General features: G+C 46.2%; 1 protein-coding gene and 1 pseudogene across 2 annotated transcripts in view; one reads left to right on the forward strand and one right to left on the reverse strand.

The window, feature by feature from the left end:
- The window catches only part of NT5E (5'-nucleotidase ecto), a 60,753-nt gene that overhangs the window by 2,044 nt on the left and 33,680 nt on the right, over positions 1–25,029 (forward strand). The gene's annotated exons all lie outside the window — the stretch shown is intronic.
- Positions 3,620–4,681, reverse strand: LOC122422590 (annotated as a pseudogene).

A 25,029-nucleotide genomic window follows, 5' to 3' on the forward strand; every position in this document is an offset into this window, starting at 1 on the left:
AGGCTTTGAGCCCCATAGCCTTTGTGTTTATCTGAGCCCCAGCGTTTATCTGGGGGACTTGCCAGCGTCTGGACTGTGCCAAAGACTCAGGGTCTCAAGAATTCTATGTGTGGCCTCTTAGTGTTCTTACCTCAGCAGCTAGACCTGCCTGATGCTTTGTCCTAGGTAATGACAGAATAAATATTTATAAAATTGAATTGTTACTAGCCCGCAGTTACCATTTCCTCCTAGAAAGAATAAACCTTACGTGAGTTTGTTTTGATTTCATCTACAAACCACAACTTTCTAAACCTTTCTTTTTGTGACGCTCTTTTTTCCACAGTTGCATAGACTCCTTTCAGTGGAAAAAAAAAGTGGATAATTCCCAGTTTTCCCAAGTGATACTGTTTTCCTCTTTCAGATGAATCAAGGTCACAGTGTTAATCAAGTGTTTATGATGAGATGCTGGGTGAAGCTGAAGCAATCTGCTGCAAGTTACAGCCCATCACCGCCAGAAATGTTTAGAATACTCATTGTGGATGGGTTTACTTTCTTTTAAATTTCACTCAAAACAATTGGACCAGGGCCTGAGGAAAACTAGGCAACTTGTGTAACGTTGGCAGGTCGTGAAAGGGGAGGAAGGCCAAAGGTAAGGCTGGTGGCCAGATAGCATCTCATCAGATTCACTCCCTGCAGGTCTGACAAACATGATTTGACCTGCGTAAAATCTTGGTTCTTGTGATGCTTTAGTCAGGGGTAAAGCTCCGCCACAGTCGCTGTGTTTGGTTTTCCAGTGGCTTTTCAGTCATTCTGCTTACACACCTTTCAGGGAATTTATTGCTGTTCTGCTGTTAAAATCCAACCCCAGCCCACCGACCTGCTGCCACCTCTTGACTCTCAGGAAGCTGGAGATGTAGATCAGGGTGGAAAACAGTCGTGAAAGGATATCCTCAGTTCTCTAGAAACTGGACCTGGTTAGAGGAGCCACATCTAAGGATGCATGCGTTTGGAGGGCAAACACGAAGTGACTAGAATTTAACTTAACCCCAGGAGTTCCCTCAACCTCTGGACCTGCGAGCCCCTGTGAGAACAGCGGGAGGGGTTCTTTTTTTTTTTTCTTCTTGGTAGCTAGTTGCTTTAGAGTGTTTTGGTGATCTCTGCTCTATATCAACTTGAACCAGTCATAACTGTGTGTGTATACATATATATATATATATATACACACACATATATATCCCCTCCCCCTTGAGCCTCCCTCCCCCGACCCATTCCACCCCCCAGGTCATCACAGAACACCAGGCTGGTCTCCCTGTGTTACATAGCAGCTTCCACTAGTTATCCATTTTACACATGGTAGTGTATAATGTCAATGCTACTGCTCAATTTGTCCTACTCTCTCCTTCCTCCGCTGTGTTCACCAGACCATTCTCTATGCCTGTGTCTCCATCCTTCTCCGTAAATAGGTTCATCTGTACTGTTTTTGTAGATTCCATATATATGCATTAGTATACAGTGTTTGCTTTTTTCTTTCTGACTGACTGCACTCTGTATAACAGGCTCTGGGTTCATCCACCTCACTATAACTGACTCAATTTCTTTCTTTTTTATGGTTGAGTAATATTCCATCGTATATATATACCACAACTTCTTTAGCCATTCATCTGTTGATGGACATCGATTGCTTCCATGTCCTGGCTATTGTAAACAGTGCTGTGATGAACATTGGGGTACCTGTGTCTTTCAGAATTGTGGTTTTCTCAGGGCATATGACCAGTAGTGGGATTGCTAGATCATATAGTAGTTTTATTCTTAATTTGTTAAGGAATCTCCATACTGTTTTCCACAGTGGCTGTACCAATTTACATTCCACCAGCAGTGCTGGGGGATTCTGATAGTGCTGGAGCCAAAGACAAGCTTAGAGACCTCTGGACCCAGCTGCCAAGCAGAAGACTCTAGAGTGAGGATGTCACAAGCTGCTAGTTAGTGTCGCTGTGTTGGTGGAGGCACAGAAGACAGCTCTGATGTACTCACCATGTGAGCTGGGCGGGTTGCTTTCTCTGAGCTTCCTGTTCCCAACTGCAAGACTGGCGGGATCAACCACCACCCCGCCTCTCTGTGTAAGACTTTTGCAAGTGATCCATGAGATGGCAAATGTAAAACTCCCTAGCGCCCTGCTGGCTCAGAGTAAATACTCAGTAAAGGTTAGTTCCATGTGTCCTGCCAAAAAAACGCGAAAGGTGTGAGTAAGGGATGTTGGGGTTTTAAGCTCTCCGTGTATCTGATTCTGACTGCCCGGCACAGCCTACCACCCTCCTCCGCCCACTCCACCAACTTTTCTATGTCCCATTTCTGAACTATTCTTTTTTTTTTTACATTTTTTGTTTTTATAGAAAAAATTATTTTTAAATGCTAATCATGTAACATTTTCCATCACGGAAGCGGTTTATATTTGCAAGACTCACTTGAGGTTGGATTTTTTCTTTTTTGGGGTTTGGGCTATTCTTCATGTTTACTCATTGAGCAGACTTATGTGAACCCCCAAAAGCACAGAAGCAAAGGGATTCATCTCCAGGGATGGGATTCTTACCACCAAGGTGGGCTGTGGGGAAGGGCAGCCTCCTTTGGGCCCTATTTTAAGGCCCTGGTCACTGAGCCCACTTTCTGTCTGACAGCCAGCAGCCTCAACCTGAACAGATTACTCCCTGATGCCAGAGCCAGCAGCCTGAGTGGGGCCGTGGCCCCTGACTTTACCTCACCCAAGCCCAATAGATCCCCTTTTGTCTACATGCCTCGCCTTCCATTTCCCATGTAGGCAGCCTTCCTCACGTATTGATGTTTGTGTTTGATTTCTATGTGCGCTTGTAGAACCTTTGTTATAGTTTCAGTTGCTTATACTTTTAAGTTATGCAACTCATTCTGTTACTCAGCTCATTGTTTCTTCTGTCCTGAGCTGGTCCTGCTGAGGGTTTGTCGGTGTCTCTCGGTGTCTAGCATGTACACGCACTGTGCCTCATGCTCCACAAAGACCTCCCCCCATTTTAGCTGTTGCTCCCCTTTGATGGGTTTGGACATGGTACACATCATGCTGCAGTTCCACAAATGTGCTGCCCCAAATAGCCTCCTGCAGGTCCTACCTGTGAGACTTTGTTTAGGATCCATAGCCATGGGCAGGATTGCTGGGCACAAGGATGTGTACAGTTACTCAAGAACTGACCACCAGATGACTTTCCTGGGGCTTTCTATTCACCCCACCCGCTCCCAGGCAGATATGACCCCCCCACACACACATCCTTACCCCTACTTTGCATCATTCTCCAGCTTTCCAAGAGGTGTAAAATGACATCTCACTATCTGAGCTTGTGTTTTTCTTTTCTTTCTTTTTTTTTTTTTTTTAAGGTCCCAGGCTTCTTTATTTAAGAACAAAGTGATGAGTGATGTGGGGATTAAAGTCAAGAGCATCATTGAACTTCACCTTCCCTCCAACCAGTTTCCCCAAACTCCCTGCCCCCACACCCATTGTGTTTCCAATTCCTTTCTTAGTGAATGAAAAACTTAATCCCAAAGTCCTGGCACAAACTCCAGGGTTCTCTCCCTAGCTCTCCCCTTCCTCTGCCCCCCATTCCTGGGGTGAGCAGGCACCTCAGTTTGAATGCATAGGAGAGCCCAGAGCGGTGACAGACACCAAGGGAAAGGCCTCACCCTCAGGGAATGGGACTGAAGAGTACAGCGTAGTGAAGTGAGGGCCCCCGTAGCCTGGGGTACCAAAATGGGGCCCTGGCGCCAGAGGAAAGGATACGGGTCCCCCTGCGAAAGGAGACCCAGCAGCCTCAAAATCCTCTCGTTGGGAGTAGTCACTGCTTGATCGTTTGCCCTTCTGGCGACGGTTGCAGAACCACACTCAGACCACGTCCTTCTCCAGCCAGAGCTGCTGGGCGATGTGGCTAATTTGCTGCAGGGCGGGCTTCGGGCACTGCAGGAACATGCTCTCCAGGTTGCCTCTCACTCAGTTCTCGACACTCGTCCGCTTTCTCTTCCGGGCCTGCACAAGGGTCTCTGCCTTGCATATCTCCTGCAGATTCTCGTTGTTGTCAGCTTCCTACACCCACTTCTGCAGCAGGGGCCGCAGCTTACACATGTTCTTGAAACTGAGCTGCAAAGCCTCAAAACGGCAGATAGTCGTTTGGCTGAACCCCTTTCCAAAGAGAACCACCAGGGTGAGCCCCACATCGGCCTGGGTATATCCTAGGGTGATCCTCTTCTGCTTTAGGAGCTTGGCAAATTGTTCAAGGTCTTTCTGAAGAGCTTTGATGTTCTGGGACTCCTCAGGGTTCAGCTCCATCTTCTCCTCTTCCAGCTTCGCTGCGCCTGCGGGGGCGGCGCAGGGGTCCGGGGAGGCCCCCTCAGAGTTGCTCTCCACCCCGCCTCCGCCTCGCCCTCGGGTTGAGGGGTCTCCAGGCCACTTGGGGGCACCGGCCCCACTCCAACCTGCGGCGCACAAGTCATAGGGCGGGGGGCACGGAGGAAGCCCCCACACCTCGGTGCTGGGCACAACCCCCGGCCCGATCCCCAACCCACCGGGAGGCCCTTGGAAGCTCATCTAGGTCCGAGGATCAACCCAGCCCGGCTCTGACCCTCCCGGCCCATCGCCTCCACTGCCCGGCGGGGGCTAGAAGGCGAAGTCAGAAGCGAGGTGTCCCGCCATGGGGAAGGAAAGCACCCCGAGCCGGGGGCCTAGGAAAACGAGGGATCTCCCAGAGACTGCTCAACACCTCTCCGTGTTTTTCTAATTATTAGTAAAATTAATACGTTTGTTAACTTTATGGGTTTCCTCTGCCCTAACTGCATGTTCACATGCTTTGCTCTTTCTTTATAAATTAGGTTTGCTCTAGTTTTCTTACTTTTCAAGAGTTCTAAGTATTGATCCATAGTCAATTTTATTTTTTCTAATTTTTTTTTTTGGCCTTGCCATGCAGCATGTGGGATCTTAGTTCCCCGACCAGGGATTGAACCTGTGGCCTGTGCAATGGAAGCACACAGGACCTCACAGGAAGTCCCTGCAGTCAGTTTTAGACATTGATGTTTCCTCCTCCAGGGGATCTTCCCAACCCAGGGACTGAACCTAGTTCTCCTGCGTTGCAGGTGGATTCTTTACCATTTTTAGATCTATTAATTTTGTCTGTAGCATTGTCAACTTGTTTTATTGGGTGGGATTTTTAGGACATTAGGCCCAGACCTGGGAGAGAGCATCTCAAGTGACCCTGAGAGAACTGCCTCAAGGAGGCAAGGGGAGGAGCCTGGTTTTGCAACAGAGGGTAGATAGTCTGAACATCAAAAGAGTTATATGAGTTAAAGAAAACTAGATATCCCAAGTCAAGGATTGTAGTGCTTTTCTATGTATGGGAAGTTGCAAGAGTCTGGCTCACTGAAATCATTCCTTTGATGTGTACTTCTGATATCTGGGGCCAGTATCCTGTGTTTTCATATCCTGATCTTCCTCAGGGCTCACCCTAGGGAATGGCTGCAATCTGATGGCTGCTAGATAGCAGGTATTCATCTCCTCGAATTCCCTTAGGGCCCACATTGAGGGCTGCCATCTCTGATGACTGTGACATCCCTGTTTACTGATATGGCAGAAAATACTCCATTTTTTAGTGTCTTGGTATAATGAAATTAATTTTTGTTTTTTTGTCTTATGGTTTGTGCTCTTGAAATGTTACATAAGATTTTGGTAATCTGAAGCTTGTCATCCCAAGCACTCATCACTGGAATTCAGACATGAGTACTGTTCTCCCTGCCTTTGAGAGACGGTGAATCTATAACTGGGAGTATGCCATTCAACTCTTTGAGCCATCAATTCCTCATCTGTAAAGTCTGAGGGTCCTCACATCTCTAAACCAATGGCATCCTGAGAAATATTTTGATTCCATTTCAATTCAGTGGAGGGACAGGAGAATGCGGCAAAGGTGCAGAGGCAGGAATCTGTAAGATGGACCAGCCTGGACCAGAGCAAGGTGCCAGGAATCAGGAGAGATGGGATCGCATGCAACTTACAGGCCACCCTGAAAAGTGTGGGCTCTGCTCTGTTGTCATGGGGAGCCACTGGAGGTGTCTGAGTGGAGGAATTGTGGTTAATAAAAAATAAATATTCTGTCTTTGTCTACAATTCCTGGCACATAGCTCCCCAAACTCTTGGGGATACGTGATCAGTGTCTTCTATATGTCAGTGAGATGATTGATGGCTGGAGACTCCTAGGCAGCTTCAGAATGAGAGCTGGTGGCCAGAAAGACTCCAGAATTAGAGAGTAGGGACTATTAACCTCTGGGGAGAGGCAGGGACCCAGAGACTGAGTTAATCACCAGCAGTCAGGGGTTTGATCAATTATGTCAATGTGATGAAACCGTCATAAAAAGTCCTAAATGGTGAACACACTGAAGTGGTGGCAAGGTGGTGTGCCCAGAGAGAGCAGGGAAGCCCTGTGTACCCTTCTGCTTGCACACCTTGCCCCATGCATGTCTTCCATTTGGCTCTTCCTGAGTTGCAGCCTTTATAGTACACCAGTAACCATAAAAGCAAAGTACTTTCCTGAGTTCTGTAAATCTTCCTAGCAAATTATCAAAACTGTGTAGGGTCTTATGGGAATCCCTGATTTACAGCCGATGTATTACAAGTGACCCAAGACTTGCAACTGGCATCTGAAGTGGTGGCAGATGTGGCTCTGAACCCGGGATCTGTGATCTGATGTTCACTCCTGGTGGACAGTGTGTGTGTGCTAAGTCGCTTCAGTCATGTCCTACTCTTTGCAACCCCATTACTGTAGCCTTCTGGGCTCCTCTGTCCATGGGATTCTCCAGGCAAGAACACTGGACTGGGTTTTACTGGAGGGGATCTTCCCAACCCAGGGATCAAACCCGTGTCTCTTGAGTCTCCTGCATTGGCAGGTGGTTTCTTTACCACTAACACCACCTAGGAAGCCCCAGGTAGATAGAGTCAGCATGGAATTGAATTGTTGGACACCCAGTTAGTAACTTCAGAGACCTGGACAATTAGCTGATATGAGAAAACACTTCTCAGCCACAGAGGGAATTCACAGTTTTGGAAGAATGAATAGAAATGGATGGGAGGGCAAAGATACCAGAAAAGAGGAAGGGAGAAGGGGCTGGACAGCATAGTCTAGTGGAGAGGTGATGAGCACAGACTGTAACTGGGCAAAGAGCTCGTGTGCCTGCAGTGCAGAAAGCTGAAGTCTTAGCAGCAGACATTGGCGGCAAATAAGTGTTTATTGCAGGGCACTGAGCAAGGAAGTAAGAGGGAGCCTCAGATCCACTCCCATTTGGGCTTTGAGTTGAGGGTGTTTTTAAAGGGAAAGAACAAAGAAACTGGAATTAATCATCATTTTGTGACGTTTGTTAGTCACAGTTTCGGGAGCCAGTAAGTCTCTGGTTTAGGATTCCCAGGCCAGGTAGTCTGTGACTTGGGGGCCTAGTAGAAGAACAACCTGAAATTGTATGTTAATGATGAAATCTACAACAGCGGTTCCTCCAATTCTGGTTGATTACTGTTCTGTTAGCCCGTGGTTGAGGTCGGAGGGGACAGGAAGGGAATAAAGTTTTCAATAGAGAGATTTATCATTAACTTGGAAGGAAACTCGGTTTTAGGGGCACTCCAGGTCAGAACTATGGTGATGGGGAAAGAAAGGCTGAATCCACCAGGGCCATTTTCAGTAGGCAGGCAGCATGGCACAGGGCTAGGAGGGTGAATTCAGGGTAACTATCTGAGATCAGGTCCCCTCCCTGCCACTTAAAATCTATGGAGTGTGAGCAGGTTCTTGAATCTCCTGGAGGCCTTCTTTGCACAGGTGTAAGGCGGGTGTGGTCGTGGTCGTCTCCCCACAGGTTGTTGCAGGTTTAAAGGAGATGACGGGGACTTCCCTGGTGGTGCAGTGGCTAAACCTCCACTCTCCCAGTGCAGCAGACCCGGGTTTGATCCTTGGTCAGGGAACTAGATCCCACATGCCACAACTAAAGATCCTGCATGCTACAACAAAGATTCGGCACAGCCAAGTAAATAAATATTTTTTAAAAGAATTTTAAAGGAGATGATAATGTGTGTAAAGTTCTTTGCACGGTGCCAGCTACCATCAGGGGTCAGTAAGTGCTGACCGTGCTCACCTTCTGTTGGCAGAGGTGGCTCAGAAGGAGCTTATAATCAAAAGATGACTAAGAGGGTTCAAGCCCGGGACACGGGGCGAGTCTGCGGTGTTTGACACTGCATCTCAAGAGTGCAGAGGTGTGGTGAGATTACCCCCTGACAGCTGAAGCCTCCTCTTCCAGGCTTTTCCTGACTTAGTGGGCATGCTTGTGCCCATGGGGTTGTGGCAGACAGAAGCAGTAGAAAGAGATCTGGAAGGACCTCAGGATACCCAGGTTTTACTTCTTGGCTTTTCCAGCTCCTAGCTGTGTGAGTTTGGGCAGCGGATTCCTCATCTATGAAACAAGGGATTTGGAGGGGTGACCTGCCCGTGTTTCCCAGTGCCTCAGGCCCTGCCCAGCTGTATGTCATGCTTCTAATCTGCCAACACAGCTCAATTGGTCCCAGGACTTAATAGTACTCACGGGTCTAAGTTGGCCTGACAACTCTTGTTTCTCCTCCACAGTTCCTTTCATAGAAGCTATTTTCTTATGGAGGGATGGTTTGGGTCTTCCCCCAGGTACCTCGAGGTGGCTACTGCTTCCAGACAAAGAGGTTCCCAGGATTTTAGATGGAGGGTTATCCTTTTGTAATAGAAAATGATGGCCAAAACGGGAGGGTGATGAGCCCAGTTTCAAGCCTCTTTTCTGTGAGGTTTACTTTTTCAGTTAACAGATACTCACTAGGGGCTTCCCTGGTGGCTCAGATGGTAAAGAATCCACCTGCAATGCAGACCTGGGTTCTATCCCTGGGTTGGGAAGATCCCCTGGAGAAGGGAAGGGTACCCACTCCAGTATTCTGGCCTGGAGAATTCCATGGACAGAGGAGCCTGGCAGGCTACAGTACATGGGGTCACAAGAGTCGGACATAACTTGGCGACTAAACAACCAAGCCTGTGCCAGACTCTGTGCTGAGTACTTTGGACAGTAAACAAGACCTGCCAGAGTGAAACTTATTGTTCAGTGAGGGGATCGTGCCCATCTGACCCTTTCTTAACCACAGAGAGGCTGCTTAAGACCTATGAAGGGGGGTGAGCAGGGAGAAGCAAAGCAAAGCAAAAATGACTGGAATTCTAACGCCTGTGCACAAGGCTTCTCCAACTGCAGATCCCGTCTGCAGAAGATGATGCTCAGGTACCACATGTGTCCAGATCGACAGTGGGTGTGTCTCCCCTCCTCCCAGAAAAGCAATCCCTAAGCAAAGAGAAGTCACCTTATATCCAAGTGCTTACAGAGTTTCTCATATCAAGGAAACTGAATTACTTTATCTTCAATAAAAAAGCAGCATGTTCTGGGGAGACAGATTAGTAGTGCTGGTTTGGAAAGCTTGAGAGAGATGTCTGATGGCAGTGTTTTGTTGTTTTGTTTTGTTTAAGCATAGAAAGCTGGTGGTTATTCCTGGAGGTCAGACCTTGAGAGGTGTGCATGTCTGTGGATTGTGGATCCTGGGGTCTCAGTGCTATGTGTGAACAGCCCCACCCCCATCCTGTGGCTGTTGTCCCCAACCCCTGCTTCCTCTGTTCCAGTCTGAGTTCCGCGTCAGGGCTGGTCTGGGCAAGACCAGCCTCAGGCAGGGAGGAATGTAAGCAGCAGCAGCTTCTGAGCTCATCTTGTCCTAGCAGATGTGCTTCCTTAACTGAAAACGGGAGGAGAGCCCGACAAGTCCCACAGCAGATTGGCAGCTTTCCCTGCATCACTCACAGAAACCTCTGGGTGCTGTGTAAACTCCCTCCCTGTCTGTTCTTCAGCTATATAACCAGAACTTGCAAATCCTCTTGACACTTCTTTTCCTTCACCTGAACAGTTGGCTTTATGGTTTAGTCACTAAGTCATGTCCGACTCTTGCAACGCCATGGACTGTAGCCTGCCAGGCTCCTCTGTCCATTGAGATTCTCCAGGCAAGAATACTGGAGTGAGTTGCCATTTCCTTCTCAAGTTGGCTCTATATAGAATCCAAAAATTAGCTGGAGCCTCCTAGCTCCTCAGAGATGTGCTGGGTTAGCCAAAGAGTTTGTTTGGTTTTTAAATCAAAATAAAAGACGTTTTTCATTTTCACAAAGAACTCTATTGAACAGTGTAGTCATCATTTTGTTCTACTACCTTCTGCCATTTTTCAGGCAACTTCATAATTCCGTCTTCCCAAAACGTTTTATCTTTCTGAGCAGAGAATTGTTCTAGGTACCTTTTACAGTCTTCCAGAAAATTGAAATTTTTCCACTAAGAGAGTTTTGTAAAGACCAAAATAAATGGAAATCTGTAAATGCAATGTCTGGTGGATACAGTGAAGGAATCAGAACTTTGCAGCCAAGCTATAACAGTTTTTTGCTTGGTCATCAAAGAAGCATTCAGTCTTGCATTATCCTGATGGAAGATTATGTGTTTTGTGTTGACTAATTCTGGGTACTTTTCATCGAGTGCACCTTCAGTTGGTCTAATTGGGAGCAGTACTAGTTGGAATTAATCATTTGGTTTTCTGGAAGGTTTTCTCCTAATAGAAGACTCTTCCAGTCCCGCCATATACACAATATCACCTCCTTTAAAAGAAGATTGACCTTTGGTGTGGTTGGTGGCAGTTCATTTCAATTGCCCCACAATCTCTTCCCTTCCACGTTATTGTGCACTAAGCACTTTTCATTGCACATCACAATTTGTTTTTAAAATGGAACATCTTACATTTCAGTAGAGAATGGCATGTGGAAATATGATCAAGGAAATTTTTTCACTTATATGGAACGCGAACATCAAAGCAATTAACATAAGCAAGCTGGTACAAATGATTTTCAATGATTGATTTGGATATTTTGAATACGTTGGCTATCTCCCACGTGGTATAATGGTGATTGTTCTCAATGTCTCAATTTACTTGCTATCAACTTCAACTGGTCTACCTGACCACGGAACATTGTCCAGTGAGAAATCTCCAGCTCAGAACTTCACAAACCACTTTTGACACGTTCAATCAGTCACAGTATCTTTTCCATACACTAAATAAATCTTTTTTTGCATTTCAATTGCACTTTCACGTTTTGTGAAACAACAAAGCATAATATGCCAAAGATGTTATCCTCGATATTAAAATGTCTACACAAAAATTCACCAATTTAGATAAGTTTTTTAAAAATGCACATTGATATGACAGCTGTCACAATACAAACAAAATTGTTTTGAATGAACCTAAAAACACCTAAGCACTGCTTGAGCCATCTTGGGGGGGAAATGAATAAGCCTTTTGACCAGTAGTGAAACCTTCCTGGAACCCAATTAGTTGAGCAGGTATTTTTAAAGGTAATGTTGATGTGGGTATTTTGCATGGTAAATATAAAATGCTGTCTGTTCAGTACTTGTTTGTTCATTCATTCAACAGACACTGAGTTGTGAGTGAACTAGGTTGAGCTCAGGAATCTTTTCTGCCATTCAGTCAGATACCACGTTCATCTGCCAGGGACTAAGACTGGGGATGTGAAGCACAACCCAACTCCAGAAGCAGCCACAATGCCTACCTTGTAATCTTCCCTGCTTGTGGTTGTTGCTGAATCTCCCTGAGTGATTGGCAACTAAGCCCTGTTGAGTGACAGACCAGAGTTTCCTCTAATCCTTAAACTATAGGGTGTCCTGCAGCCTTCTTCATGGGATGAGCTAGAGTCTAAGTGACTAACTGAATTCATGTGTTGCAAATTTCTGACATATGGCTCTTTGATGTTACAATCGATTTCTGTGGATTAAAACCAAAATTCTTTTCTTCTGCATCATGCATCCTGTGCTGCTCTTAATTCTTCTTTCCGTTTTTTTTTCTTCTACCTGGATTTAAGCCTCTTCTCTTATTTGGAGCATTTCTGACTGCCTCAGCTCTCGTGTCTCCATCCCCACATTTGTTACTTCAGCTGATGTCACTGGCCTGTGAGCTTTCCCTGACGAGTGCCTCAAAGGTGAAGCTCGCGCTTGGAGCCCCGTCCATCCTCACTGTCAGGCTCTCTCACACACGTCTCTGCCTGTGGTTCCCACTTGCTTTATGCATGCAAGCGTGGATGTGTCACGCTCTCCCTTCCCGAGGACAAGGACCAGGGCTGTGTTACTCAGCACTGTGGGAACCTGGAAGAAACCAGTGGCTTGTTTAATGATACTCATCCCTCTCCAGAGGCTTGTTATTTCTTTTTGACATACTCTTTTCCAGTGTGGTTTATCATAGGATCTTTTTAAAAAAACTGTTTGCAGAAGTCTGAGACCTTACTGTATTTTTTTATGATTTTATTTATTTATTTTTGGCTGTTCTGTGTCTTTGCTGCTGCTCAGACTTTTCTCTAGCTGCAGCTACACTCTAGCTGTGGTGTGCAGGTCTCTCATTGTGGTAGCTTCTCTTGTTGCAGAGGACGGGCTTTAGGGCGCACGGACTTCAGTAGTTGTGGCTCCCTAGCTCTAGAACACAGGCTCAGTAGTTGTGGCCCACAGGCTTAGTTGCGCCACGGCATGTGGGATCTTCCCAGACCAGGGATGGAACCTGTGTCTCCTGCATTGGCAGGCAGATTCCTTGCCACTGAGCCTCCAGGGAAGGTCCTGTCATAGGATCTTGAACATAGTTCTCTGTGCCATACAGGAGGACCTTGCTGTTTCTTCCATCCCATACACAATAACTTATTTTTTTATTAGTTTTATTGAAATATAGCTGATTTGGGGTTTCCCTGGTGGCTCAGATGGTAAAAATCTGCCTGCGATGCGGGAGACCTGCGTTCAATCCCTGGGTTGGGAAGATCCCCTGGAGGAGGGCATAACAACCCACTCCAGTACTCTTGCCTGGAGAATCCCCATGGACAGAGGAGCCTGGTAAGCTATAGTCTTCTAGCTCCCAAAGAGTCAGACACGACTGAGCAAATAAGCATACAGCTGATTTACAATGTTCTTAATTACTGCTGGACAGCAAAATGACTCAGTTATACATATATACACATGTGTGTATACACAATCCTTTTTTAAAATCCTTTCCATTATGGTTTACAGGTGCTTGTATTAGCAGCAGTTTGGCAGAATACTTAAGGTCCCAGATGCTAAAGCCTTGCTTTGTTCCAGTTCCAGCTATGCTTCTTGCTAGTTGTGGAAGCCCCACGCCCCAGGTTTCCCATCTCTGTAAAGGACAAGTAATTAGTACTTACCTCACAGCACTGTAAGAATTGAATAAGTTAATGTATGAACAGGGCTTAGCCATGTAGCATGAAAGTCTTAACTATTAATATTTCTTTTTGTCATGTATTTTGTTTTTATTTTTATTTTTTCTCTTTCTTGAAATTCCCTTATGTCAAATTCACTGGTAATTTTCACAGTCCTTTGTGGACCAAGCAGGAGCTGTGAAATGCCCCCTTTGAAATTCAGGTACTGTATAGGTGGTTGGTCTCCTTGGCAGATTCCCAATTAGAAAGAGATTTCAAAAAATTCCTTTTTCTTGCTAACTGCCTTCATGAAATCTATATAACGTTCATATGTGCACACACAAGACCCTGAACCGTTAAAAAACCTTTTAAAAAAATCTTTCACAAGCGTCAGTAAGATATGAATAGAAATGTAAATGAAGACACAGGAAGTGAAAAAGAGAGCCCAAGGGAGCGGTGAATTGTGATGCAGTCAGCTAAGCTTCCAAGCTTAGTGTCTGGTTCCCCGTCTTCCAAGCAGTTTGGTTCCTCTTGTTTTACAACTGCCCTGGAGGCTCACACAGAGAAGAATCTGCCTGCAATGCAGGAGACCCAGATTCAATTCCTGGGTCGGGAAGATCCTCCAGAGAAGGGAATGGCAGCCCACTGTAGTATTCTTGCCTGGAGAATCCCATGGACAGAGGAGCCTGGCGGGCTACAGTCCGTGGGGTCGCAGAGAGTTAGTCGCTCAGTCACGACTGACACTGCTGCTGCTTACTGCTCTTTATCAAGTGTGTTTTTCCTCCTGTTCTTGAACAGCTTCAGCGGCTCACCTACCAAATCAGAGGTGAGCGTGGGACCTGTTTGAAAGGAGCAGGTGGGGTGGAGGGCTTTGTTGCTCCCTCAGTAAACAGCTGCTGAGCCGCTGGTGCCGGGCGCTCGTCTGGCGTCACCGAGGACCGTGGGACGACTGGCACGGCCCCTGCCTCGGGAGGAAGAGAAAGGCCTGTGAGCCGACGGCGGGCGCGGCAGGTGTGACGGGGCGGTCTGCGGTGGGGGCGCCACTGCGTGTGAGGCTTCTCACAGGCAGGTGACTTTGTGTTCCTGGAACCGAAGGTGCCTGGTCAGGCAGAGGAAAGAAATGAGGCAACTCAGGGAGATCAGAGAGGGGCTGGTTTAGCATCTGAGCAGGATGGATTTCAGTGGGAAGGGGGGAGCCTTGCAGAGACACCCAGCAGGGCTGGAAGCCGTGGGGTGGGTGTTTGGGGAGTGCATTCCGGTAGCCCCCCAGCAGTGGGCAGGAGGTCTGAAGCCAGAGACTGGCTCAGAGGGTCTCGATATGTCTAGGTGAGGAGCGATGAGACAGAGTGGGGCAGTGGGAGTGCCTGGAGGAGGGGACCCCTGGAGGGGATGGTGCAGGAGCACAAACAAAGGGGTTTCCTGGCTGGGTCGCCACGAGGGGAGGCCTGAGGGAGAGGGGAGGCCTGTGGGGGATGGGAAGGGAGGCCTGAGGACGAGGGGAGGTCTGCCCTGTGCTACGCTGGGGATTGCTCTTTCCTAGCACCTGGAACTACATGCATCCTCACGAGTGTCTCCTTCATGGGTTATTGAGGGCACCTGTTCTGCTGGCTGAATGGTGGGGACTGCCTAGCCAGCAGACTGTGCAGAGCAGGGATCCATGGATAGGGTAGGGAGGGGGCAGTGAGCACCAGGTCTCTCCCAGGCAATTCCATGCGACTTCTCGGGCAACAGAAGCCCATGTCTCTGCCCCACCGCCGACCCAATTTCAGTATCTGTAACCCCGTGACCTGGGTTCAAGCTGGGCTGCCCTGAAATTGGGGTGGGGGATGTCATTGCAAACTTGGGGAAAAAAATCTGCATTTTCTGGTAACACTTGAAATAAAAATACTGCTGCAGGTTGACGCAAACCAACCAAGGATGTAGCATCAGACACTAGTCAGAGCTGGGTCACCGTGACCGCCGCCGCCGCACAGCTTGCTTTATTCAGGGAGGCCTGGTATGTTCTTGGCCTGTGAGACTCTCTCTCTCTGGGTTTTGCTGCTCGCTTGCCTTCTGTGGCTCTGTGTTCTGTGAAAATTATCACTCTGTGGCTGCTGTGTTTACCCATCAGAGGCTTTCAGAACAGAACTCTTTATCAGTCTGCTGCCGGAGCCCAGAGGACTGTGCCTGACCCTTTTTCCCACTGCAGCCCACAGACAGGCCAGCACCGGTGCAGGTCAGAGAAGCAGCTGCTGGGAACCACCCAGGGCCTGAGGACCAGTAACCCGGCCTTGGGCATTCGGTCTCAGTCTCTTTTTCCCTCCTCCTCACCGATCATTTGTTTAGTTGTGTTTTCATCCAGTGGATATTTACCAAGCATTACCCCTGTGGTAGCTACATTTATTTTTTATGTATTTATTTGGTTGTGCCAGGTGTATTTGTCAGATGGGATCGAGTTCCCTGGCCAAGGACCGAACCTGGGCCCCCTGCATCGGGAGCATGGATTCTTAACCACTGGACTACTAGAGAAGTCCATTTTAAATAGATTATGGGACTTGATTAATGCATATTCTTTTTTTTTAATTTACTTTATTGATTTACAATGTTGAATTAATTCCTACTGTACAGCCAACTGATTCATTCAAGTGTACATTCTTTTTCCTATTCTTTTCCATAATGGTTTACCACAAGATATGGAATATCCCTGTGTTATACAGTAGGAACTTGTTGTTTATCCATTCTGTATATAATAGTTTACATCTGCTAACCCAAACTCCCAATCCATCCTTCCCCCACCCTCCTTCCACCTTGGCAAACACAACTCTCTTTGTCCATGAGTCTGTTTCATAGTTAAGTTCATCTGTGTCATATTTTAGATTACACATGTAAGTGATACTGTACAATATTTGCCTTTCTCTGTCTGACTTACTTCCCTTAGTATGATAATCCCTAGGTCCATCCACTTTGATGCAGATGCCATCATTCATTCTCTTTATGGCTGAGTAATGTTCCATTGTATACACGTACCACATCTTCTTTATCACCAATTAATGTGGACTTCAATAACAGAGAGAAATGGCTCTGATCAGTCACTTGTAACTGGAGAATTCAGAAAATGGGAGATTTCTCCATAAAGACTAAATATTCAGCATAATAAGCATTAGTCACTCCGTTGTGTCTGTCTCTCTGTGACCCCATGGACTGCAGCCCACCAGGCTCCTCTGTCCATGGGATTCTCCAAGCAAGAACACTGGAGTGGGTTGCCATTTCCTTCTCCAATTCTGACATAATGGGAGACCTTCACAGAAGGCCAGCAGATGGCCACTGACCCCCGTGTCCTCTCCCGAGGACCATGAAGGAAGAGCAGGAGGCTCGGGTTCCGGGCCTCTTCTCCGTGTCAGCGCCGGTCCCGCCGGCTCCCACGCCAAGGGCTTGGTTTCTCTCAGTCTCACCCTGAGGAGTGTTCTTATTTCTTCTTGTTCATTTGTTTACTCAGCACCGCTGAGAGCATGTGTTTACGGGTGAAGGGAGTAAATGAAGAAATAGCAGCTTCTCTTAGGAAAAGCTTTGAGAAAGAAAAAAAGCTGGACGTGGGCAGGAGGCCTCACAGGACACGGTGGTCAGGCATGCCGGGTCAGCTGACAGCTGGATCCGCTGCAGGTCCCACCTGCACCCTTTGTGGAACAAACATGGTAAAAGAGGGAAAGTCAGGAAGGATGTGCAATTAATTCCTCTAGCACACATTCCTCTCTGAAGTTTTATTTTACTGTTGTTGGAAGTCAATAGATTCCATGCTTATCATTATTATCTTCATGCAGGCATGGAGAACAATTTCATCTCAAGTGTCAATCTCTAGTTAATTGACAGTAACTCCCTGCAGAGCCAGGAAAAGAAGAGTTTTGAGATTCAGTTCAAACTCAGTGGGGAAGACTGACTCCGTCAGTCATTCAGCATCTACCCAGATAGAAAAAGGGATGGGGAATTGTAGCATTATGACACCATGTATTTGTTTTTGTTGGGTGGATACTAGGTACTTTCCATTGACTTCAGTATCTAAAAGATGGTAATTGACTGTTTCTTGACTTCCTACTTTTGTGTTCCAGTCCCCTATAATGAAAAGGACATCTTTTTTGGGTGTTAGTTCTAAAGGTCTTGTTGGTCATCATGAAACCGTTCAGCTGCAGCTTCTTCAGCATTATTGGTCGGGGCATAGTCTTGGATTACTGTGATATTGAATGGTTTGCCTTGGAAATGAACAGAGATCATTCTGTCATTTTTGAGATTGCCTCCAAGTACTGCATTTCGGACTCTTGTTGACCATGATGGCTACTCCATTTCTTCTAAGGGATTCCTGCCCACAGTAGTAGATATAATGGTCATCTGAGTTAAATTCACCCATTCCAGTCCATTTTAGTTCACTGATTCCTAAAATGTCGATGTTCACTCTCGCCATCTCCTGTTTGACCACTTCCAATTTGCCTTGATTCATGGACCTAACATTCCAGGTTCCTATGCAATATTGCTCTTTATAGCATCGGACCTTGCTTCTATCACCAGTCACATCCACAACTGGGTATTGTTTTTGCTTTGGCTCCATCCCTTCATTCTTTCTGGAGTTATTTCTCCACTGATCTCCAGTAGCATATTGAGCAGCTACTGACATGAGGAGTTCATCTTTCAGTGTCCTGTCTTTCTGCCTTTTCATACTGTTCATGGGGTTCTCAAGGCAAGAATACTGAAGTGGTTTGCCATTTCCTTCTCCAGTGGACCATATTTTGTCAGAACTTTCCACCATGATCCGTCTGTCTTGGGTGGCCCTACATGGCATGGCTTAGTTTCATTGAATTAGACAAGGCTGTGGTCCATGTGATGAGATTGGTTAGTTTTCTGTGTTTGTGGTTTCAGTCTGTCTGCCCTCTGATACCCTCTCTCAGCGCCTACCGGCTTCTCTTACCTTGAATGTGGGGTATCTCTTCACTTCTGCTCCAGCAAAGTGCAGCCGCTGCTCCTTACCTTGGACGTGGGATATCTCCTCACGGCTCCCAGAAGTAAAAAAACACCTGGAGTAACAGGCAAATTTGGCCTTGGAGTACAGAATGAAGCAGGGTAAAGGTTAATACAGTTTTGCCAAGATAACGCACTGGTCATAGCAAACACCCTCTTCCAACAACACAAGAGAAGACTCTACACGTGGACATCACCAGATGGCCAAAATCGAAATCAGACTGATTATATTCTTTGCAGCCAAAGATGGAGAAGCTCTATACAGTCAGCAAAAACAAGACCGGAAGCTGGTTGTGGCTCATTTCATGAACTCCTTATTGCCAAGTTCAGACTTAAATTGAAGAAAGTAGGGAAAGCCAATAGGCCATTCAGGTATGACCTAAATCAAATCCCTTATGATTATACAGTGGAGGTGAGAAATAGATTTAAGGGACTAGATCTGATAGACAGAGTGCCTGATGAACTATGGACGAAGGTTCGTGACATTGTACAGGAGACAGGGATCAAGACCATCCCCATGGAAAAAAAATGCAAAAAAGCAAAATGGCTGTCTGAGGAGGCCTTACAAACAGCTGTGAAAAGAAGAGAAGCTAAAAGCAAAGGAGAAAAGGAAAGATGTACCCATTTAAATGCAGAGTTCCAAAGAATAGCAAGGAGAGATAAGAAAGCCTTCCTCAGGGATCAGTGCAAAGAAATAGAGGAAAACAATAGAATGGGAAAGATTAAAGATCTCTTCAAGAAAATTAGAGATACCAAGAGAACATTTCATGCAAAGATGGCCTCAATAAAGGACAGAAATGGTATGGACCTAACAAAAGCAGAAGATATTAAGAAGAGGTGGCAAGAATACACAGAAGAACTGTACAAAAAAGGTCTTCACAACCCAGATAATCACAATGGTGTGATCACTCACCTAGAGCCAGACATCCTGGAGTGTGAAGTCAAGTGGGCCTTAGGAAGCATCACTACGAACAAAGCTAGTGGAGGTGATGAAATTCCACTTGAGCTATTTCAAATCCTAAAAGATGATGCTGTGGAAGTCCTGCACTCAATATGCCAGCAAGTTTGGAAAACTCAGCAGTGGCCACAGGCCTGGGAAAGGTCAGTTTTCATTCCAATCCCAAAGAAAGGCAATGCCAAGGAATGCTCAAAGTACCACACAAATGTACTCATCTCACATGCTAGTAAAGTAATGCTCAAAATTCTCCAAGCCAGGCTTCAGCAATACGTGAACCATGAACTTCCAGATGTTCAAGCTGGATTTAGAAAAGGCAGAGGAACCACAGATCAAATTGCCAACATCTGCTGGATCATCAAAAAAGCAAGAAAATTCCAGAAAAACATCTATTTCTGCTTTATTGACTATGCCCAAGCCTTTGACTGTGTGGATCACAATAAGCTGTGGAAAATTCTGAAAGATGGGAATACCAGACCACCTGACCTGCCACCTGAGAAATCTGTAGGCAGGTCAAGAAAATACAGTTAGAACTGACATGGACCAACAGACTGGTTCCAAATAGGGAAAGGAGTACATCAAGGCTGTATATTGTCACCCTGCTTATTTAACTTACATGCAGAGTATATCCTAAGAAACGCTGGGCTGGATGAAGCACAAGCTGGAATCAAGATTGCTGGGAGAAGTATCAATAACCTTAGATATGCAGATGACACCACCCTTATGGCAGAAAGCAAAGAACTGAAGAGCCTCTTGATGAAAGTGAAAGAGGAGAGTGAAAAAGTTGGCTTAAAGCCCAACATTCAGAAAACTAAGATCATGGCATCTGGTCCTATCATTTCATGGGAAATAGATGGGGAAACAGTGGAAACAGTGTCAGACTTTATTTTTGGGGGCTCCAAAATCACTGCAGATGGTGACTGAAGCCATGAAATTAAAAGACACTCCTTGGAAGGAAAGTTATGACCAACCTAGATAGCATATTAAAAAGCAGAGACATTACTTTGCCAACAAGTTCTGTCTAGTCAAGGCTATGGTTTTTCCAGCAGTCATGTATGGATGTGAGAGTTGGGCTATAAAGAAAGCTGAGCACCGAAGAATTGATGCTTTTGAACTGTGGTGTTGGAGAAGACTCTTGAGAGTCCCTTGGACTGCAAGGAGATCCAACCAGTCCATCCTAAAGGAGATCAGTCCTGGGTGTTCATTGGAAGGACTGATGTTGAAGCTGAAACTCCAATAGTTTGGCCACCTAATGTGGAGAACTGACTCATTAGAAAAGACCCTGATGCTGGGAAGGATTGAAGGCAGGAGGAGAAGGGGGTGACAGAGGATGAGATGGCTGGATGGCATCACTGACTCAATGGACATGAGTTTGTGTAAACTGCAGGAGCTGGTGATGGACAGGGAGGCCTGGCCTGCTGCGGTCCATGGGGTCACAGAGTCAGACACAACTGAGTGACTGAACTGAACTGAATTGATTGTTAAATTCTCATTAGCATTCAGTGCAATTGGAATAAATAAATGAATAGAGATGCAGTCACCATATGAGCACCCTAAAATGGGTATATGTCAGGAATTGCTTATCCACAAAAGGAAGTTAGACATTGTCCTGTATTCAGAATTAATGAGAGTTATAAACCAATGATGGTAACACAAGCTTTCCCTCACTCCTCACTACAGAGTGTTTTTAATCAAAACAAGAAACTCCAAATGGATTCATTCTTCCATTGCTGATTCATATGACCTGAAAAGCCTTTTGGGCCCTATCCTTGCAGAGCTTCTGCAAAGCCTTTCACAAACTATACACAGCAAATGTACATGCTAAGTCGCTTCAGTCATATCTGACTCTGTGCGACCCTATGGACTGTAGCCTGCCAGGCTCCTCTGTCCATGGGATTCTCAGGCAATACTGGAGTGGGTTCCCATGCCCTCCTCCAGGGTATCTTCCTGACCCAGGGATTAAACCTGCATTTCTTATGCCTCGTGCTTTGGCAGGCAGGTTCTTTACCACTAGCACCACCTGGGTTGCAAATGTAAATATTAACAAATGCCTGCAGTTGGGGTTAAAAGCATCTGACTGTGTTCTGCAGAATTTATTTAACAACAGCAGAATTTTGAGTCGGAGAAGAAGCAAATCTCCCTTGTCCTTACATTTCAGTTTGCTTTTAGCTTTAAAACGCAAGCAAGGGAATTCCCTTGCGGTCAAGGGTTAGGACTCTGCACTTTCACCACCAGGGCCTGGGTTCAGTCCCTAGTTAGGGAACCAAGATCCCACAAGTCTCACAGCACAGCCAAAAAATTTTTGAAGTTTAAAAATAAAGAAGAAGAATAAAAGGCAGGCAATATTCCAGGTATTTAGGTGATCAAAAATACTGGGCTGAGCTAGATGGAGAACGTGAAAAGTCTCTTTCCTATATGATCATCAAGTTTTGTTTTGCTTTTAGTAGTGAGAACCCCAGTATTCTCCTACACCAAGGAGGTGATGACGATACTTAGCTGGGGTTAGACCAGACGCTCTCATTGTGTTCCTATGATCCCAGTGTTGGAGATACTGAAAAAGGTCATTTTGTGAGGTTCAACTCTCTTTAATTACAGAAAAGTGCATTTGGTGAAATTTAGTGTTTGTATTAAAAATATTCAAGGTGATGGCAGGGCTAGAACCAGTGGGTGAATAGGGCTCTCAAATGAACAAATGAATGAAAATGAGTTTCGTTTCCAGTATTGGAAATGAAATGTTTGGAAAGCAGAAAAGCGAGAGAGAATGTGATAATGTCCTTTAGGGTCAGGAAAATCACTTGCTTATGTGAGGATTAGAGTGATAAGCACGTAATCGTTATGTGATAATTATGTAATAATCCTTAGAGTGATAATTACATAATCTTACGTAATCCTGGCACGTAAGAGTTTAGCTCATATCAGAGTTAGTTGGTACACGTAAGCATATGGTACAACGTAAGTTGGTACACATTAGTTGGGCAGGGCAGCAAAAAATCAAGAAGCACAAATACAAGAAGGTAGACAGGGTCTTCAGAGAGGACCCAAGAGGGCATAATAATACTGCAATGTCAATTTCTAAATTCTTGTACTGAGGCTTCCCTGATGGCTCAGCAGTAAAGAATCTGCCTGCCGACACAGGAGACGTGTGTTCAGTCTCTGGATTGGAAGATCCCCTGGAGAAGGAAATGGCAGCCCATTCCAGTATTCTTGCCTGGGAAATGCCACGGATAGAGGAGCCTGAAGGGCTACAGTCCATGGGGTCGCAAAAGAGTCAGACATGACTTAGAGATTCAACAGCAACAACATGGTTGCCCTACAAAGGTTCTGTAAGATATAAAGGAAGAAGGAAAGACCACAGGCTTTGTCATGTTGTATCTTTATTGCTCTAAGTTCTACTCCTAGGCAGACTCTCCCTGAGGTATTTTCACATTATTAATAAAAGCAATAGGAACGAACGAAGAAGCAGTGTATTTCACAAGCTTCCTGTGTGCCGGCAGGGTGGTGGGAGCAGGTGTCCTCAGGTGAGCTGCAGGACCCTTCCCCTGCAGAGCGGACAAATGGTGAAGCTGATAGGTGCAGGGGAACGGGAGGGAGCAGGGAAATTCACGGTCAGAAAGTGGAAGCACCGAGTTTCTAAAGATACGCATTTACAAAGGGATTGTTCTGCTTTGTTATTTGTAGGAAGAATTAGCTGTGTGTAGAAGAAAGAAACTGATGGAGATTTTTCTGTTCATTTATTTATTCATTTGATGCTGCGTCCCTGCTCTCTTCCCAAAACTCTGCTGCGTGGTAAGGGACTCAGTCAGCAGGTGCAGGGTCTGCCGGGGCTGCCTGAGGGGCACATCGAGCAAAGCAAGGACTGCTGACTCAGGGAGGACCGGGAGGGTTCGGGGTCTTTCTTCCAGAAGGTCCATTGGCCTTCAGGAGCTAAAATAATTAGTTGACTAATAAAAATAAATGGAAAAACTAAATAAATAAAATAAAATAATTAGTTGAATAAGGCAGTAAAGGCCTGGCATGGGAAAGGAATGTTCTATCTTCCTATCTGTGTATATGTCTTTTTTATTATTATTTTTGGCTGTGGAGGGTCTTCATTGCTGTGTGCAGGCTTTCCCTAGTTGCAGTGAGCAGGGGCTACTTTTTGTTGTGTGAGGGCTTCTCGCTGAGGGCTTCTCCTGTTGAGGAGCACAGGTTCTAGAGCTCTGGCTCGGTAGTTGTGATGCATAGCATTTATTGCCACATGGCATGTGGATCTTCCAGGACCAGGGATTGAACCAGTGTCCCTTGTATTGCAAGGCAGATTCTTAACCACTGGGCCACCGAGGGAGCCCTGTCTATGTGTATATCAATCAGTCATCATTTATGTATCACATGCACATGCATGCATGCTCAGTTGCTTCAGTCGGGTCCATCTCTTTGCAGTCCCATGTGCTGTAGCCCGTCAGGATTCTCTGTCCATGGGATTCTCCAGACAAGAATACTGGAGTGGGTTGCCATGTTCTCATCCAGGGGATCTTCCCAACCCAGGGTTGAAATCCATGTCTCCTGTGTTTCCTGCACTGCAGGCAGATTCCTTACCACTAAGCCACCAGGGAAGTCCATGTATCATATACAGAGGGACAAAGATAAGTGAAAACATGGAAAACTATGAGTAGTCAGGATTTTATTTTGAGTCCTTACTCTCTTATGCAAAGCCCGTTATAGCCAAGCACAGAGGTTAAGAAAGTTGAAGTCAAACAGAAGTGACTCTGGTCCCAGCTCCACTCCTTACTAATTTTGTGACCTTGAACCAGTCGTTTAATGTCTCTAGATCTCAGTTTTTCCCCTCTGTAACACAAAGATAGTAATGATACCAACATCACAGCACAAAACCAGGTTTGCTATAGAAAATCACCTTGCATGATGCTGGTGTGTGGCATGTACTTAGTCAATACTGACTCGCTGTCATTAACAACTTTTGTTTTATTCATTCATTCCTCTTCCAGAGGAAGCTTCAGTTTAGAAATGTATTCAGGTCACTGCTCATGAATGATAGAGCCAGGCCTGCCTGCTGCCTAGAGGTGGGTGTCTGAGGGAAGCTCAAGGAGAGGGTAAGACCAGACCTTAAAGAGCTCAGGACATTGAACTTTATCACAGAGGAAGTTTAGGTAGAGCCTCTCAGGGCCCTTAAGGTCAGGACCAACAAGTTCAGATTTGCATTTTAGAGAGATGATTCTGGCAACAAGGTGCAGGTTTAGAGATCACAGTGGTAGCATCTGAAGGCCCAGCTGGGGGGCAGGGGTGGGGGTGGGGGCACCAGGACCACATGCAGGTGGAAGCAGCGGGGTAGGCTGAGCTGGAACTTTTAAATAAAGGGGGAGATGCTGGTGGGAGGTGAGGAGAGGGAGTGAGCGAGTGGGAGGGATTTGGCTGCTCCAGGGTTTCTGGCTGCAACTGACTGGGGAGATGGCAGCACCTTGGACCAAGATGGGGATCCCAGAGGCAGGAGCTTGAGCCCAGTAGGCTTGGGGTGCCTGTGAGACTCTGGGGGGCAATGTCCACATGGCAGCCAGATATAGAGATGCAGAGTCAGGAGTCAAGTTGGGATTGCAGATGTTCAGGTGGGTGTTGAAAGTGTGGGTGGCAGCGACAGCATTCAGGCAGCCCTTGCACACCTCCAAGCACACTCTCTCCCCGCCAGGCAGAGAGGTGGAAAGGCAGCCACGGTCATCACTTTCAGGGCTTTACGCTCAAGTCCAAGGAGGAGACACCAAGGAAGACAAAATAAAGGAAAACTCTAAGTTCAGCTAT

Source organism: Cervus canadensis, chromosome 20 (genome assembly GCF_019320065.1).
Source record: "Cervus canadensis isolate Bull #8, Minnesota chromosome 20, ASM1932006v1, whole genome shotgun sequence".
Lineage (NCBI taxonomy): Eukaryota > Metazoa > Chordata > Mammalia > Artiodactyla > Cervidae > Cervus > Cervus canadensis.